Source organism: Sus scrofa, chromosome 17 (genome assembly GCF_054392235.1).
Source record: "Sus scrofa isolate SSC_HxYL_T2T_F1_AM1 chromosome 17, Sscrofa_HxYL_maternal_Yorkshire_Landrace_v2.0, whole genome shotgun sequence".
NCBI lineage: Eukaryota > Metazoa > Chordata > Mammalia > Artiodactyla > Suidae > Sus > Sus scrofa.
In genome coordinates, this window is record NC_139399.1 from 58,008,419 (window position 1) to 58,022,115 (window position 13,697).

Genomic DNA, 13,697 nt, shown 5'->3' on the forward strand with positions numbered 1-13,697 from the left:
AAGTCCAGGAAAGTGTGTGTGAGGGGCCAGGCTTAGACCAGTGCCCACCAGGGGGAGAGGGAGAGCGAGGCCCCTCAGGTTCGTGGTGGGAGGGGCCCCTGGGGGAGGGGCCATGGCCAAAAGGACACGGGGCAGCGTCAGAGGGAAGTGGATCATGGGCAGCCAGAAATGACCCGTCTCCTACGGGTCACTTGGGATGGGATCACAGTGAGCCCGGGGTGCCACACTAAGGACCCTCAGCTTCCCTGGAGGGCAAGGTGGGCACGGGGCACAGGATGGAGCTTCACGGAAAAGACAGCTCCCAGAACTCTTGACTCCAAGCGAAACGCTACAAGGCTGTACGTGCAGGGTTATTTCTTTTTACAATGAATATTTACCGCTTTCCTAATAAAAATGATTTTTCATTTAGAAAATAAAAATCTAGTTTCTGCAAGCGGCAAACCAGAACTTGAGGCTAATGGATACAAATGCCTCCAATCAAGTCATCTGCACACTTCTGGTCCCCGTGGTGGCTCCGGGGTTGTGGTCAGTGGGGCGGGGGGGGGGGGGTCAGAACAGTGAGTCGCCTGGAAATACTTGCCTCCAGGTGCCCAGCTGGGCAGACTGTCCCTTAAATTGCCCATAATGAGATCAGATCAGGAACAACTACATGCCGCATTCGCCTTGTGTAGACACAGCCAACACCCACGTGGGTCTCGCTGCCGACCTTTCTTGGCAGACAGTGTTGTCGTCAGATTCCCATTTTCTCTGCAGCAGCCTCTCCCCTTAAGGCCCCTTGTGCTTTGTGCCAAGCAGCACGTTGTCAGGGCCTCTCACCTCATTCCCTGAAGAGCAGCGCTGACGCCAGCAGATGGGACCGTGTGGCTAGTTCCCTGAACACCTCCAGGGGGCCCTGTTCCAGGGAGGGTGCGAGTGGTGCCTCGGAGGGCGCAAAGTCAGCCTCTATAGGCCGCCCTCTCCTCAAGTCCACAGAGAGACCCTCACCCATCCGAGAACCTCAGGATTGGAAGGTCCCTTGGAGACACCTCATTGGGGCCCACCTCCGTTCCATCCTGGAGGGCTCTGCTCAAAGTGCCAGGCTGGGCTCCTCACCCTTGGCTTTGTTGAGACATCACCCGGCAGAACAAATCTCAACATCAGGGGTCCAGTCCCCCATCCTGGGTAAAAGAATGAAGCACTTGAGGCCTGGAGAGGAGGCGCCTCTGCCAAGGATGCTCTCCAAGCAGAGCTGGGATGAACAACCATGCAGCACTTCACAGTTTGCAAAGGCCTCTCACCCCATGTTGTTACATCTGACCTTCATGATGGCTGGTCAATGGCAGATGACCCTGCATTTCACATGGTGAAGAGAAAACTGACCAAATGATGCATCACTGTTGTATGTATCACTAAGAAAACACTGACAACTAAATTATGATGCATCAATGAGACTCCATTGATTATGTGACACAACCAGATTCAAGGGATATTAATGTGTGAAAAAGGTGCCTCTCAGAATCAGCACAATCCTGTCTTCTTTCCAATTACAGATTTTATTGTATAGATTTAGAAACTGATTCACACATGCTCAGAAGTCAAGCCTAAGGTTTAATCTCAGCCCCCTTGTGACCTTCTCCAGTCTTTCGTGACAGACTGGTGGCAGCCCCATCTCCCTTCACTTCAAAGCAGCGGCCCGGGATCAAGGGAAGAACTGGAATGTGCTGAACTGTTGAATCAAAGGCAGCAGCGGAAAGCCTCTCCCCAAGGTGAGTGAGCAGGGGGGCAGGAGGATGACAGGGAAGGAGGGAAGGAGGAGAAAGATCACCCATCGACCATCTACCTGTAGGCGCCACCTCTACACCAGGGGGCAAGAGGTGGAGGCGGGTGAGAGGCTGCAGTCCAGCGAAGACCTGAAGACTCTGCTCCCTTATCATCTTCTTCCAGACAGTCACAAAAGGACGGCAGGCAGGTACCTTTTCCCACGAAGACCAACATCAAGAATCGTGTCCTTATTCTTTCCCAGCCAGGGTTGTTTGGAACCGCATCAGTTTGTTCATTTATGCATTCCATGGCTACTTATTGAAAGTCTACTAAGTGCTGGAAATCTTGCAAGGGCTTGAGATGCAGCCGTGAAATATAAAGTTCAAATCTCTGCCCTTAAAAGCACATTGTCTACGAAGTTCCCATTGTGGTGCAGCAGAAACAAAGCCAACTAGTATCCATGAGGTTGAGGGTTTGATCCCTGGCCTTGCTCAGTGGGTCGGGGATCTGGCATTGCCATGAGCTGTGGTGTAGGTCGCAGACATGACTCGGATCCTGTGTGGCTGTGGCTGTGGCATAGGCTGGCATCTGCAGCTCTGCTTTAAGCCCCGAGCCTAGGAACGTCCATATGCCATGGGTGTGGCCCTAAAAAGCAAAAAAAAAAAAAAAAGCACATTGTCTAGAAGAGGGAAACTGACAAAGACACAAAACGCAAGGGACGTGTATCAGACGCTACGTGCAGCCTGACCTGTCTCCCACTGCAGACACTGGCTCAAGGAAGTCCACAGGATTCCTGTGTCCGGATCACCTCCTATTCACCCCACTGGTGAGGGAGAGGCCCCCACCCTAAATAGGATGAAACAGCTAAACACACGACACCAGAGACTGGGCAGATGAGACAGACAGCAGCTTATGAGTCACATACACGCACATCCCAGGGGGCAGGACACTCCATGTCGTGCACCTGGGGTTGCACTTGGGAACAGAGTGAACAAGCAGGGGCCGTGGGAGGCAGGCTCTGTAGTAACAAGAGGGTGAGGTGGCCCCTGGGTCCCATGGGAGGATGTGACTGAGTTGTTTGAACAATTCCACAGGCGAAACCCCAGGTGATGGCAGGGCTGGGACCTGAACACCTGCCTTTGGCTCAAGGAATCTCAATGATGCGTCGACATTTCCAGTAAACGCTGGTGTGAACCCTGAGGCCCTTTCACAAGAATAAAGGATGGAGAAACTGAGGCAGAATCTACAAGCTGTGTCTGCAGGACTGTGAGGCTTCCGATGAACGTCTTTTTAACCTGAATTAGCTGGGACATCGACCCCGCTCTCTTTCTCAGTCTATGCTGGTTTCATGAGTGCTTGGACATGAACTCGCTTTCGCATCTAAGCCCTCTGTTTCCTTCTGCCTGTTGGAAGGAAGGCAAACGAGGGGACATTTAATAACCTATTTCCACCCTCCAGTTCCGTGATATTAATTTGACTACACAGGATCTTTAATGCTTCACCCACAAAGACTCAATTTCATACATGAATGAGTCAGTGTCAAACGGTAGGAGGAGGAGGGGGGTGTGCCATGTTTTCCTGACACCTCTTAAATGGTTTCTTATTCCATATTGATACAGATCAAGGACCATGGATTATGCTGACAAGCTCATAAATTATCTGCTACTCGCCAACAATACCAAGGTCCTGTTTTCTTGATGGTGTAGTTGATGTTGATTGCAGAGGATGTCCATGAACTTGAAATTGTTTCACTTGTTGCTTACATGCCAGGGACCTTGAACTTGAGAGCTTCCTGTTCCATACAGAGGTACAGATGACACTCATGGTGGGAGTATTGCCAAGGGACATAAATTAGTTAACCATTACAGTGCGATGGAGAAAGGGGAGATGCACTGCTAATTGGGGCATCATGACAGGGCTTCTGAGAAGCTCACAGAGATACGGTGTCAACATTGAAACCCCAGGAGTGACAGGGAGCAGTGACCACATTTAAAGCCAGAGGTCATTAGCACGGGCAATCGGCAGGCTTTATGACTCTGAGGGGGAGGCAAAATCACTCTGACATGTTAAAGTGGGCATTTTATTATTTTTCAGAAGCCATAATTTTCCGACAATGAGTTTGGGGATCCTTTAAGGAGGATAATTGATTACCTGACAAAGAACTTGTAGCATTGCCTCCTCACAATAGGAGAGAGAAAAAGCAACAATACAGCTCTTTCAAGCAGAAATGGGGGCATTTTTCCAAGAAAACACTACAAAGTTTATAACAATGGGAGCCAGAGGAAACACAAATACATCTCGCCTTCTTGATAAAGATTTAATTGAAAGACTCTTCATGCTAAAAAACAAAGTTTTGCCTGTGCCATGAAAGGAAAAGCAACAGACTGAGGGGGAGGGTCTCCCTGACAAAGAGCCTCTTAATTATCCATACACATCCTTGTGATGGAATTCCACTGCTTCACCTATTTTTAGTTAATTCTCTTTTTCCGCCAAATGCTACATGTTATTACTCACGGCCACAGTCAATTCAGCCCACAATAAACCCAGATGAAACAGACTTGGGTTTATCCCCCTCGAGGAATTTTAATAACGGTAACGCTCTCAGGAATGTAAACCCGAGCACTGAAGCTGTTTGCACAGAGATGCACCTGTGTCTCCCGGGTCCCTACGCAGACCTGCAGCCCCAGTGGGATCTGAGGTGCTCACCAGCCGACACTCCCAAAGCCGGGGACTCCCATTCTGACCCTTTGCCACCCCACCCCACTTCACCCCCGCCACTGCCCCTGTGACTCCTGAGGCTTCTCTTCAAAGCCCTGCATCAGGCTCAGGCACGCCCGAGTCCTTGGTGTGTGTTTCCCGACCGTCCCTCTGATTTTCTCCTGAGATGTGACCAAGGCCCTAAGGCTGAGGTCTGCTGTCCCACCCAGACCCTGAGCTATGAAACAGACCGTGGTGGGCACTGAGGAGAGGAAAGGACAGCCCCAAGCAAGGCGCCCTTCCCGATACAACTGGGAACATCCGAAGAGGCAAATCTGATCCCAGTCACACCCCTGCTGCAAACCTTCCAGAAGATGCCCTCGGCCTTAGGAGGGAGCCCTAACTCCCAGGTCCCTGCCCCTCTCCAGTCCTGCCTCCCACCACTCACCTCTGTGTTCCCTTGGTCCCGGCCACACCGGCCTCTCCTCTGGCCTCGGACATACCAGACTCCCAGCACCTCAGGGCCTTTGCACACACTGTTCCCACCTCCTGGAATATCTCCCCACCCCGGCTCCTCACCTAGTTACCTGCAGCTCACCTGGCATGTCTCAGGTGAAACGTCACCTCCACGAGGATTCTTCTGTGTCTCTCCTCATCCCCAGATCTTGGTCCAGGACCCAGGTCAGGTCACCCAAAGCCCCTCTCATGACACCATGGTCCCTTTCCTTCCCAGCAAGGATCACATGCAGCGACTTGACATCTTTATTATCTGAGGAGGATCAAGACAGATAAAAAGGACATTCGAGGCAAATCCAATGAAGCTGGGTACCAAAGCGTCGCAGCAAACGTTTGCGATGTAGCAAACACGTACCGAGGATTTACTTTCGGCCAAGGGCCGTTCTCGGTGCCCGGCACTTATGAAAGCACTCGACCCTCCACACCGTGGACACTGCTACTGCGATCCCCGTTTTACAGACGAGGACCCAGGAAGCTTGCCCAGCCAGGGACTGGCACTGTCAGAGCTCCTGCCCTCAGCCACCTCTTCTGAACGGAAGGCTTTGTTTAGAAAAATGAAACTAAATTCTGCTCCACTTCTGTTCCTCAGCACCTGTCCACTAAGCAAACCATGGCCTTGTTCTAGGACATCCTTGTCCTAGGATGTGCAGGGAGGGCTCACTGAGTGTCAGGAGCTCTCCTGGGTGCTGAAATGATTTGCCTGGGGAGCAAGCAGACTCTGAGTTGTTCAAAGATCTCAGACCTATGACTGTAGCAGAATTCACCTATTAGACGAGGAAAGGGGTGTTAGAGGCTAACACACAGGCCTGTCCTTTGAGGTCCCAGCACACACACAAAAAAGTAGATGAGAGTGAAGAGTCCGTACTTCACTCCAGTTCAGGCAACAGGTCTCACCCCATGCAGTGTCATCATTGCAGCAGAGCAACAGGTGAGGTGGGGCTCCTCAGGCCACTTGCCCCCCAAGATGTCTGCAATAACGTACCCTCCAAACCAAGTGTCCAGGGAGCACCATGTAACCACACCTCAGTCAGCCGGGAGGCTGACCAGACCCTCTCCCAGTTGACCCCTCACTGTCTCACATCCAGTCCCCATACTCTACCAGCTCGCTGAACTGTTCACCCCGCTCTAGAGGCCCCACCTCTTCTGGTTTCCACTGTGGCTAGTGGTTGTTCCGTGATGGGAGGGAGGACAGGATCTTCCCAAGATGATGTAACCTCAGAAAAGACTGTTGAAAACAGTCAGACCCACCACCTGTGAGGCTTCAACAGCAAGCAAACCAGCTCTACCTGCCCCGTCTGTTTGGTACACACAGCGTCTGTCTCCTTCCCAGCCTGTTGTTACCTGGATCTCGAGAGACACCAGACCCCAGGAGGCATGGCAGAGATCTACCACACCTGTTTCACTATCTGATTAGGAGCTTCCTCGTTCTATTTTCCCCCAATTTTTTCATGTCATATCTGACATACTGTAGGTCCTGACTGAATATTTTCCTAAAGGAATGACAGAAATGTTGGTTTGGGAAGGTCCTGTTGGAGTAAGAATCACCTCAGATGCTTTCAATAATCACTTGAGATGACGGTGCAGAAATCATGGTATTTCAACTCCCAATACTTCAAGTGTGTATCTCCTAAGGAAAAATACATTCTCCTACATAATATCAATAACATTTTCACAACCAAGACAGCTAATGTTGACAGTGCAACACAATCTAACAGATAGTCCAAATTTAGTGTTTTTTGCATCTTAGGATCATGCACTGCATTTGGCTGTCATGATTCTTCCATTCTCTTTAACATGGAACAGCTGCCATCACTTGGTCTCACATAGTGTTGACCTTTTTGAAGATTCCAGATGGTCACTGTGGGCCATAAATCCAGGAAGGGCTCAAAGTTGGTGGGAACATGTCAAAAGGAAACAGAAACGATAACAAAAGGTTTCCACTGGACAGTGTAAAAATATTTCAGCATAAAAAAATGTATGGAAATGGATAGGAATACACTGAATTTTTCTTAAACCAATGAGCTACTAGTGACACTAAAAGATGATTGGGGCCAGAGACAATGCTTTCTGAATATGCCAGCTGATAGGTATAAGGAATGACAGAATTTGCAAATGTAATAACTGACTCAGGTACAGACATCAGTGGATGCCAAAACCACTGGGGAAAACTATTCTGGGGAATAGCGTATCTCAAAGTTTCACCCCATATGTCACTTAGGAATTGCAAAGGAGAAAAGGAGCCTTTACTACAGAGAAATTTGGTGAATATCACCTTAACCAAGGACTCCAACCTGGCATCCTGATGACATGAATGGTCTCTTCTGTGTGATGGGCTGGGCAGAGCCTCCTTCTGCAGTAATCCTGCCTGAATCTACCCGGAAAGAGCCACACATCCCAGAGGCCAGTGAGCTGGTCATGTCTGACCTCACCGGGGCTTGCTGGACACTCCCTGCCCCGAGCCAGGCCCTGTTCAGTGCTGGAGATGCAGAGATGGAAGCTCGGTCTTTAAGGATGGAGACAATGTTCAGGAGTCTGGGTCCTTAAGGTCTTGGGCATTTGGATGACCTTTGAATGATTTCTAGATGACTGTAACTTTTCCACCAAAAGGAAAAAAGAAAAATACATCTATTTGTTGTTATCTTCTCCTGATCAAACCTGATGGGCTGGTTTCAGAATAATCTGCGCTAAAGAGGTACATTCAGGAGCAATTTGTGGGCTCTTGGTCATCCCATCGAGCAAGATGGCTGGGGTAATGGGGGCTATAACCACCACAGGCACCATCAGGATCTGTGGCTACAGCACCAAAGGGCATCAGCCAAGCACCCGTTGGAACAGGAGCTTTCATCAGTGGGTCCAAGCCCCTCTGCAATGCCGCTGCTGTTGAGAAAGCAGAATTGGCCACAAAGAGCAGCAGCTTCAGAACCAGCCAAGAAAACAGCAGGAGTAAGGTCTGCAAAATGGCCAAGTCAGACCATGTGGTCAAGAATGGGGGGTTTTTAAGGATTCTCAACAACCAGCTCAGCAGCCAAAGAAGTGAACTTCTAAGCCCTCAGTCCCCCATTCTGCACAAATATTGGGAGGGCTAACTATGTGCCAGGCACACCTAGGTCCCTGGAGATGCAGCAGAGACCAGAATAAATGAGATCTTGGCTTCAGGAGATCATGATCCACAGAGAGACAAAGACAATGAGTGACAGCCCAGAGCCGAGAGAGCAGCACACAGCAGGGCCGCATGTCTCCTTGTTTCTCACCATTTTTGCCCCATGATGGCTTCTTACTGCCCCGAGCCTCTCCCCCTGAGGCTTCCAGCTGTAGGAGTCCACCTGGCCAGGAGCTGACAACGCAGGAAGCAGCCTTCAGTGAATGACAGATGGGAGCTGGTAGGACATTCCCCAGCTGCCTCATTCTCAACCACCCCTTGAGGCCTGTTCCATCCGGTCTCCAGGGGAGCCAGCAGGATTAGCCTGGTGTCCCATGGTGGTAACCCACTCAGGATCCCACCAGATTCCATGTGACAATCCTTCTCCTCCCGTCTCACTTCCCCACTCTCTCCAGAGCTCCCTGGGGGTACCTCCCAATCACACCCAGTCTCAGGGTCAGCTTCTGGAAGAGTCCAGCTCAAAACCATACGAAAAGCATACAGTAGTCAGATGGCAGTGAGTGCCCTGAGGAAATGGAGGTAGGAGAGGGTAGGTGCGGTCACGGAGGGAAGGGCTACAGCTGACCAGAGAGCAGGCAGAAGGAGCCACTGAGAAGGCAACATTGGAGCACGTGCCCAGGAGGTGAGGGGGCAAACTGGAAGAAAAGCAGGGAGGGCAGAGCAAATATGAAGACCCCGAGGCTCTTGCTGGGAAGAACTGGAGGCCTATGTGTCAGGAGAAGAGAGAGCTCAGGAGAAAAGCCAGAAAGAGACTGGCGGCATGAGGAGCCAGAGCGAGGAGGGCCTTGTCCACCGCAGAAAGGGCTTCTGCCCAGTGCAAGGTGAAGAGATGGCGGGCTCTGTGCAGGGAGCCGTGTGACCTGACATCCATTTACCAGGGTTGCTCTGACCAAAGGTGGAGAACAGGCCACAGGGGGTGAGGGCCAGGCAGGGAGACCAGGGAGGGCTCCTATGACAGTTCTCAGAGATATGACGGCCAGGGGTCAAGGGGGAGCAGGGCAGGTGGGCCAAGTGGTCAGATTCTGATCTAGGTGGACGGCAGGGTGGCCAGGTGAGCCGCGAGAAGATGATAAGTGTGCAAGGAGGGGAGGAGCTGAAGTGAGCTGGAGCACCCAGGAAGGGGGAGCTGCCAGTCCTGAGATGGGGACTGCATGGAGGTGGGGGGTGCCAGAGAACCCAATGACTATGAGACAGGGAGGGATCCAGAACAAATCTGAGTGTCTGCAACTGGAGATGAGAGAACAGGTCTGGGCTCCACATAGAAATAATTATTTTAAAATAAAAATAAAAGGCTAATCCTGATGTCTCAGACCAATCAGGTCATATTACAATCCTCTGAATATGATAAAGGATACTTTTTGTCAACCTGGAACACACAAGCTTCATAATGAAAATGAACAACCAGATAGAGATGGTGCAGTGACAGCTGGACCACAGTTACTGCCATCACATCCTCACACCAACCCATTTCTCATTGTTCTTGCATCAGGTGGGGGTCCCCAGTAGCAGAGACTGAGGTGGTTTTCAGTTCAAGATGTTTTGGGGATAAAAACACTTGTGAAGGGTAAGTGGGGGAAGAAGGCCAGGCAGGAGGTAGTTCGATCTTTGATGCAGGCCTGACAAAGCCTCAGAAAAACCGGGGTCAGGGTGGGGAGCAGAGGGGGGCTCCAAGTTTGTACAGCTCAGCCCACATTGGAGCCAAATGTCCAAGCTCCTGGTTCAGTCACCAGGAGCAGGCTCTCCCAGAAGGGCAAGACCATGGACAAGAAAGCTCCCTGCAGCTAAGATAGGCCCTGAAGGTAGTAGCATCTTGTACCATATATAAAAATTTGGCAAGAAAATCTAGGTATTGCAATTACAATTTAGAGAGGGTGGAAAGACTTTAAAAACCAAGATGGATAATCCTGAAAGTACAAAATGGGGAAAAAGAGACACACTGAAAAAACTGAAATTCACAAACAACTCATACAACTCAGCAACGACAACAAAAAAAACTAAACAACCCAATCGGAAAATGGGCAAAAGACCTAAATAGACATTTCTCCAAAGACATATGGATGGCCTGTAGGCACATGAAAAAATTCTCAACATCACTAATTATTAAAGAAATGCAAATTAAAACTACAGTGAGGTGCCACCTCACACTGGGCAGAATGGCCATCATTAATAAGTCTACAAATAACAAATGCTGGAGAGGATGTGGAGAAAAGAAAACTCTCCTACACTGTTGGGAATATAAATTAGTACAACCACTATGGAAAGCAGTATGGAGGTTCCTCAGAAAACTCAATATAAAACCACCATATGATCCAGCAAGCCCACTCCTGGGCATATATCCAGACAAAACTATAATCTAAAAAGATAAATGCACCCCTATGTTCATTGCAGCACTATTCACAACAGCCAAGACATGGAAACCACCTAAATGTTAATCAATAGATGAATGGATTAATAAGAGGTGGTACATACATACAATGGAACAGCACTAGCATAAAAAATAACAAAATAATGCCATTTGCAGCAACATGGATACAACTAGAGATTCTCATACCAAGTGAAGTAAGCCAGAAAGAGAAAGACAAATACCATATGATATCGTGTATATGTGGAATCTAATATATGACACAAATGAACCTATCTACAAAACAGAAACAGACTCACAGACACGGAGAACAGATTTGTGGTTGCCAAGGGGAAGAGGGAGGGTGTGGGATGGACTGGGAGTTTGGGGCTAGTAAATGCAAACTATTCCATTTAGAATGGATAAGCAATGAGGTCCTACTGTACAGCACAGGGAACTATATCCAATCTCTTGGAAGAGACCATGATAGAAGATAATATCAGAAAAAAATGTATATGTATGTATGACTGCGTCACTCTGCTATACAGCAGAAACTGGCACAACATTGTAAATCAACCATACTTTAATTAAAAAATAAGTATATTAAAACTTGAAAAATTTCATTGAGAAAATATTAAAATTTGGAAGTTTTATACATAATTACAAATTCTCTATATACATCTGTAAAAGTATTTGTAAATCACTAATAGATGAAGAGTTCATTCCTGTAGTATACAAAGAACTCTCACAAACTGACAAGAAAAAGAGGCAATGACTATAAAGAGAGAATTTATGGAATAATGTATCTCTTCTGAGCTCACAAACTGTTGGAAATACATCTCAGAGAAGTAAAAGTACTTATATCTTGTACCAATACACAAGGATGTCAGTACAGTGTTGTTCTTAGTGGCCTGGAACCAGAAATAAAATTAATTCCCTTTACTAATGGAGCAACTTAGCACTTTGTAAGTATAGACACCCTGTGGAATACTGCACAGCCACTGTAAAGAATTACTTTAGGGAGTTCCTGCTGTGGCTCAGTAGTAACAAACCCAACTAGTATCCATGAGGATGTGGGTTTGATCCCTGGCCTCCATCAGTGGGTTAAAGGATCCAGTGTTGCCATGAGCTGTGGTGGCAACAGATGTGGCTTCAATCCTCTGTTGCTATGACTGTGACATAGGCCAGCAGCTGCAGCTCCAGTTCAACCCATAGCCCGGGAACTTCCATATGCTGCAGGTATGGCCCTAAATAAGCTGAGCCATAACCAGAACTCCCTCCTTATCTTTTCTTAATTCTACTTACCTGGTGTTTACTTTGATCGTTTTTTCAAGGGTCTTAAGATGGAATCTTAGGTCATTGATTTTTTTTATCCTTTTTTAATATATGCATTTAAAGCTATAAATTCTCCTCTCTGCACTGCTTTGACTGCATCTCTCAAATTCTGATGTTATATTTTCATTATAATTGAGCAAAATTTCCTCAAAATAAATTTATTTGGAAAAAATACTGAATCTATTTAGAATAAAATATAATGCAAATAATAATTCAGTTGGTATACAAACAGGTCCAAAATTATGAAGGAAAAACAGAAGTAACTAAGGTTTGGGGCAAAAATCTTGTAGCATGAATTTGAAAAGGCATTTTTCTTCAAAATTTATCAAAGAAGTTAAAAGCCAAGTAATCTTCGTCTATCAGGAGTAAAACTGAAAGCTGGCTGAGATATCAGGATTTTGTTTGCTTGTTTTACTCTGAGTCAGCTACCTAATCTGCTTGCAGTAACTAACTGCTCCCTATTTTCTGCTCACCCCTTTTTCCCTAGTAACACAACCCTTGCTATTTAGCAGTGCAGAAGCAGGACTACAGTTCCAAGTCTCCCTTGCAGTGATTTGGGGCCAGGTGAGTAAGTGCTGCCCAGCGGAATGTGAACACAGGTAAGAAGCATTTCTCCTAGGCTGTGCCCATGAAAAGAAGCAGGTACTCTATTCCTCTCCTTTTTTCTCTTCTCAGTGCTGAAATGCAGAATAGTGTAGGGCACCTGGACCAAGTCGGTCAGGCCAATGGCCTTGACATAGTGGAGCAAAAAGGTAAGAGTAAGCCTGGGTCCTGACAGCTTCATGGGCCAGACCTGCCATACCGGCTCAGCTTTTCTCATGAGAGAGAAATAAACTCATATCTTGTATAAGCCACAGACTCTATCACAGCAGCCAAACCTAACTCCTAACTAATTCAGAGACCTCATATCTAAATAAAGACCTCACAGACATTCTGATATGGAATGGCAAGACACTTCCCACCCAAACCAAACCTAGAGGGGAAGCAAGAAGAATAAAGGAGTTAGGTTTAGAGCCTTTAAACATAACTCACAGCAGAAATAAAAGGAGCTGATTTTGTGGGTTGAAAAACTGAGCCCAAGACAGATGAAATGAATCATTTACCAAAGTTAGAAGCAAATTTTACTACTAAAGTATACAGGTTCACAGTCTACCCTGGAATGGCAAGTGACAGACCTGAGGCCATATCCAGCCAGGAGATGTGTTGTGACCAGCCCTAAACTGGCTGGTCTGTGCAACTGGTTTTTAACATTAAAAATGAGAAGATTCAACAACATATGTATCAACACGCTGTACACTTGAAATATCTTACCATTTTGGTTGTCAACTGTACCTTTAATAAGCTGAAAAAAATAGAGATGATTTCACATAAAAATCTAGGTTTCCAACTTCTTCTGAAAAATCAAAGACACGGCAAGACAGACATACTTTCCATCAGGCGACTCATGACCTGAACAGTCACAGCTGCCTTCACTGGACTGGGCTGTAAGGGTGAACTGGCCACAGTTCTCAACACTCTCTGTTGTCCCTGACCGTCATCACTGTTTTTTATCTGATTGCTGGCTTTTTTTTTTTTTTTTTTTTTTTTTTTTTTGGTAAACAAGCCTCTACCCATCTTTTTGCTAAAAACAATAAAACAAAAGATGAATCAAGAGAGCCACACATTTCAAGAAAAATGAGAGCACTTATTTCCTTGTGGAAACAAATTTCCTATGTATTTATTATGCAAACAAAACACAATTGTGTTGAAAAAACACTCAACCAGCTTCCCTCCCATACACCTCCTCTCTAGGAGCCCTGCATAAGCATGTGAGTTTTGATCTTGTTCATATACTCTCTGGGTACAACCTCCCTTCTCCTCTCACAGCTCTTCTAACCAGAGCAGGGTTTCTTGGGCCCCTTCATTCAG

At 47.4% G+C, this 13,697-nt stretch overlaps 1 long non-coding RNA gene across 6 annotated transcripts in view; it reads right to left on the reverse strand.

Moving 5' to 3' along the window:
* Positions 1-13,697, reverse strand: part of LOC106508180 (uncharacterized) — a 90,007-nt gene that overhangs the window by 35,154 nt on the left and 41,156 nt on the right. For 5 of the 6 annotated variants that reach the window (XR_014832553.1, XR_014832552.1, XR_014832551.1 and 2 more), the window contains 2 exons: positions 5,036-5,206; positions 1,820-3,143 (listed from right to left, as the gene is read on the reverse strand). This is a non-coding gene — a long non-coding RNA (uncharacterized LOC106508180). The remainder of the gene's footprint in view (positions 1-1,819; positions 3,144-5,035; positions 5,207-13,697) is intronic. The other variant, XR_014832550.1, reaches the window with a different exon arrangement.